Here is a 6,000-nt window from a genome sequence, read left to right as displayed (position 1 = left end):
TTTTCACTTTCTAAAATACTCCTCTGTTCTCATCACTTTTGACTTTCTTATGATTTTAGCTGTTTTGAATATGCATTTAACCGAGATAGCAACATGAATATGTTAATATGGATTGGGATATGACTCCAACTGATTACTTGCACATGGTCAAATATTCTAAAGATGAAAGTTTTGAAACGGGACAACTTACTATATTTATGGAATTCTTGCATTAAATCCATTTGCAGGAGTATTGAATTTCAGATGTGCAAACTCTAAATTTTTCAAATTTATAATTATCTCACAAAAAACATAAAAAAAAACAGTTTACATATTCAAGATTATTGGTTATGTGGCAAAAATCCCACATTGGGAAACTAGGATTAGAATAGGGAGCCTTTTGGCTATAAAAGGAGCCTAGCTCCTTAAGTTTAAAATCATTCCAAAACTTGTCTTCCAATTCTTAAGTGGGTTAGACAAGATACTCTCCTCCCTCAATTTGTATATTTCTTTAGTGAAATATAAATTTGGTAGTGTCCGAGGACGTAGGCAAAATTGGCCGAACCTCGTTAAATTTTGGTGTTCTCTTTTATTTATTGCTTTTGTCTTTATTTATTTAATAGCTATTGTTGGGCAAAAATATTTTTGGTGGTTATTGTCTAATTAATTACTTCTAGGTAAATTCTGTCTAGGCAAGTGGGTTTTAAGTGAGACCATTTGTGACTCCTCCACTTACCTGGGAATTTACTTAGTGTAGTTAGTAAGTACAGTAATTCACAAATTGCTTTTGGTGGAAAAAGCCCAATTTCCACAACAAAGATAGGGTGGAAGATATTATGTGATTTAAGTGATAGGAAAGGGTAGAGAAAAGGAAATTATGGGATTGAAGAGATCTGAAAGAAAAAACAGGATCTATGAAATTTAAAAATCTCAAAACTATAGCTTTTGGGTTCAAATTTCGAATGGAGAGAGAGAGAAGGGTCTTTCATGTGCTTTTTTTGTGAAGAGAGAACCTCAATTTGTGAAGAAGAATAAGAAAAAAGAGATGGAGTAGATAGAAGAAACGAGAATTAGAAAAAGAAGCAGACAAAGAAGGGCGAAAATATCCAAATATCCTACTATATTATATGATATCGTTTTAGCCATTTTAGGTAAATATCAAGCTAGCACGCTCTCTAGGACATTCGAAGACATGCTCTGCCTTTCCAGCGTGACAAAGTGCATCATAATTATAAAAAATAAAACTTCAAGTGCATGGTGGGTTAATCTTAAAATATATGACGCCACAAGGATAAAATAAAAAAATTCAGGGGTAAATTTACATATTTGGCCGAGTTGATTTCTTAACTCCATTTTTCATTATTAATAAATCCTTTTGATTGGGACTTTTTATGATGGGCGTTACACTTTGACTATACTCGTTATTTGTACTTATTTAATTTTTTATGTCATTGCTCATTTTTACTTGTTATTTATACTTATTTTTATTTTTTTTTTAATATTAAATATTGATTATAATTTTTGTCTTACATTATTTAGTTTTTTTTACAAATAATCTTCAGATCTATATACAAATCTTAGTTATTGTCGCCCAATTATTGGGATTTATTATCGCTCATATATTGGAATTTTGTTCTCAGATCAAATTATAAGTTATTGTTGTCACCATTATGATGATTTTGTCTAGCGTCTTTTGTTATTTGGATAGCTATGCAGAAATAAGTATAGATTTCAAGAAGAAATTTGAAGGTAATCAGATCGGACTGATAGAAAGACCATAAAGTCGAACAGTGGCTATGAATAGTGTCACGACCCATACTAAAAAAAATTCGGATTTTTGATTTAATAAAAATTCTAAAGTTTTGAAAATAAAAATTCGGGATATTACAATCTCCCCCCCTTAAGACAATTCGTCCTCGAATTGAATCTAGTGGGAAAGAATAAGAATGGATGCATGGAAATTTTAAAGTTATATGAAATTGCTTCCAATACCAAGGAGACAGCTCGCGAGCAAAAATATAAATCGAGGAAACGAAGTGAATGAGGTATTCTGCTTGTATTTCTACCACCAATCATATTTAAACCAAAATTTCGTTCAAGCTATACAATACCACCTAGCTGATACTTATAGGAAGCTTTGTTACTTTAGCCTCTAAACTATCATCGGACAGTTGCTAGAAAATCTTTCTTTAAATAAAAATCTTACAATTAACCGAGCTTTACAACAAAATGCTTAATACTTATATTTTTCCCAAATTAAATTTTATTACACATTTCTTTATGAAAACCAAATACATAATTGATTTACCTTTGTCTTTTATTTTGCTTTAATTACTCCATTTAAATTTTGTATATCGAGATTTGACCAATCAAATACCTTTTATTGTATTTAGACACAACTTATTGTTTTCACGTCTAACTCTTTTTAATTATGCCAATAAGTCTCTATTCTCCTTAATGTTATACTTAAATAATTTACAAATTTTCTCTTTTTACATCCTAGAGTTTAGCCTTGAATAATTGAGAGTTTAATTTATTTGTCTTAGATCCTCTTTTTTTTTTTTTACCCTTCATGTAATGTAAATTACAATTTTCACTTTTTATTCCCTAACAGTAACAGTTCTAGAATTTAATTTCTATCTTCATTGAAATGTTCATTCTAATTCATATTCTATACCATTTATTATTATTTTATCAATATTAACTTTTGCAAGCCTAATTTAGTCCTCGGGATAGACAATATGATAAAAATTAATCAAACATGCGATCATTATAAGTAATTTAAATTCTAAAATCAAATAAATTTTTGACATGCCGACAAAATAATAAAATCAAACAATTAATTGCAACTTCACAATAAAAACAATTTCCAACAAGCAAAGAATAAAACATTTTTCTCAAATCATAGTTCAAATAAACTCACTTTCTTATTGTCTTTAAAACTCCAAATTTTTTTCTAAACCATTTTAAATAATTTTCGAAGCAGTGTCTCTTGTTGGATCAAGGTGTACTGGGTGATCAGGCCATTACACCAATTTCCAACTGATCCTCTACTTCAAAATTTTATAGAGGGGATTTAGCAAACTCAAAATATTTCGTTTATAAATGTCAGTTACCCAGACCTATTTTAATTTCCTATTATTTATGTACCTTTAGTTCTCATCCTAAGTTTGATACAGATTTCCTTCCATCCTCGTGCACGATGCGTCCATCGGCACTAAAATGGAATTCAATCCAGACTACAGCTCCTTTGTTGGTTACGGCCGATCCCAACAGAGGAGTTCTCTATTTAAATTCCTATGTTCCGCAATTGATTCCTAAGTCCCAACTTACGCTCTGATACCAACTTTGTCACGACCCATACTAAAAAAAATTCGGATTTTTGATTTAATAAAAATTCTAAAGTTTTGAAAATAAAAATTCGGGATATTACAAATAGCCACCAAGTGGAGCAAGCGATCACCGATGGCACAAATATTATGCTCTGTCAACTCAATCAAATACTTCAAATCAAGATTGTGTTTTTTTATAAATGGTTTATTATTAGACTCCTATACAAAAATATAGAAACATATTGATCTATATCCCATATCTACATACAGTTTCCTTTTAATGAAATTTCTAGTTTTATTTTTTCTCAAAAAAAAAAAAACAGTTTATTTATTTTTATAAATTCAGGAAAAACTTAACATTTTCAGGTATCTAGACCCAAGCCAATAGGCTCACCCCAAACAATCCAACCTAACCGAAAATGTTAGGTAAAATGTGGTATCTAAACAATATAAAGTTCATAAAGGCTAATTATTATTTCTCTTGAGATAAGAGAATAAATAGTTGAAATAAAATCGAACATAAACTCTTCATAACCAAGCCAAAAAATCATTTTGCGCACAAACTCCTTTTTTAGCCAATACATATGCAAAATTATTCTTATTTCTCTTAACTTGAAAAAAAGCAATGTGTATTAGAGATGAGATCAAATAATATTTAATTAAATAAAAGACGACTTGTCGAGTCTATGAAGATTTTTGTCATGTCCATTTTAATAAAAGCATAAAAAACATACTTGATTAAAAGTGAGAATTTTCTATTCAGAATTTGATTAAACTTTCTAATAGAATTTAGATTCAAATAGGAAATTAATACATCTAATCAAAATTAAGCCACTTTTATTTTTCAACCAATAAAAGTAAAATCCTAAGAATTTCCTATTTAGAAATAAATTAAACTTCTTAATAGAATTTATATTTAAATTGGAAATTAATATTACCAATTAAAATTAAACTATCTAAATTTTTCAACCAATAAAATTAAAGTTTTCAATGATATTTTTGTCAATCCATAAACTTAATAGGGGTGTTTTAAAAAGCCAAAGTTCCTTATTCGTACTTTTAAACATACTAGTGTTTTTTATAATATATATTGTACGTTGATTATGCTGGTTATATACTCATTTTTAACACTGTTTTAATCGTTTAATTTATCTATATACTACTACAGTATAAGTTTTTATTTAGATGAAAATAAATACAATTTGTTAATTTGTTTTAGACTACCGTACAAACTATTTGTAATGCTACTTCTTATGTACTTAATTTATTTTTATATAATGATGAAGATGGTCTGAAAATAAACTTCAACATCATCCCTAAACATAATCCTTCAGTCCCTAATTTATAAATATTAATTCTTAAAACCCTAATAGGTGCCCAAAAAGAAAATCAAATCATCGCTCAATCTCTTTTCCGGCCCTCAACACCATATCAACATCACATAAAATATAATGAATAATAATAAAAAAAATATTTTTTACTGTTAGGTAAAAAAAATGAAAAGATTATCTGAATTATAATAGTAATCACTTTAACTACAGTAGCAATATTACTTACCTAGTGCATTAACGAAATGAATATATGCATACACACACATCCTTGAAACTCCAAAAAGTAACCAAAAATAGAAATATATAATTTTATTTTTTTTCCAGTTTCATAGACAATATTTTCTTTCAAGTTAAACAGATTTAGAATAAAGAGAAAAAATATTAAAAAAAAATTAAAAATACTTACTCTTAAATCTCTTACTAAATTAAAGTGATATTAGTTAAAAATTAAATTCAATAACGAAAAAGACAATAAAAATTAATATTAAAAATAAAATATATTTTAGAATTCTAAATATAATAAGAAACAAATCATATCAACAATATAAATTTGAATTTCAAAAATCAACATCTTCTCGAATTGGAAAGGTCATAATTTAATGAAATTTAAGGTTGATGGACAAAAAAAAAAAAAAACTAAAGTCAAATTAATAAATGAAAATTACAAAGCAAATCACGCTAGGATCCGGTATTGGTCAATTAATGAATTTATTTAAGTATTTTATTTCTCTATTGTTTTTAGTTATAAATTTAGAATTAATTAATTAATAGAAAAAGATTACATAAAAAAAATTCTATCATCTCCAAATAAAACTTCAAATTTTATTTCAACCATAAAAAATATAATGTTTTCTTTTTTATCTCTTTCCTAAATAAAATGTTATATTATATTGTATTTGAAAATTTATTTCTTAAAAAATATATCCAATCAAATCATACAAACATAAAGAATAAAGAAGGTTAAAAAGAAATATATTTTTTCTTTTTGATCTCTCTCCTAAATAAAATATTTAAAATTATAATCAAAATGAAAATAAAGATTTAAAAAAGAAAATATAAAAATGTTCAAATGTCTCATTATCATATATATTTATTAAAATATAAATCTTGAAAAGATAAAATTTAAAATTTGAAATTCTTAATTATCTATAAGTTAATTAATAAAAAAAAATTACACAAAAAAACGTTATATTCTCTCCAAATAAATCCTCAATATTTCCTACAATCATACAAAAAAAAAAAAAAAGAATATAGTTTTTTCTTTTTTTACCTTTCTCCTAAATAAAATATTATTTATATTCTATTTAAAAATTTATTTTTTAAAAAATATATCCAATCAAATTATACAGACATAAAGA

Source organism: Jatropha curcas, chromosome 10 (assembly GCF_041381405.1).
Source record: "Jatropha curcas cultivar XTBG-Jc1 chromosome 10, XTBG_Jcur_1.0, whole genome shotgun sequence".
In the NCBI taxonomy this organism is placed as follows: Eukaryota; Viridiplantae; Streptophyta; class Magnoliopsida; order Malpighiales; family Euphorbiaceae; genus Jatropha; species Jatropha curcas.
This window is presented reverse-complemented; position numbering follows the sequence as displayed.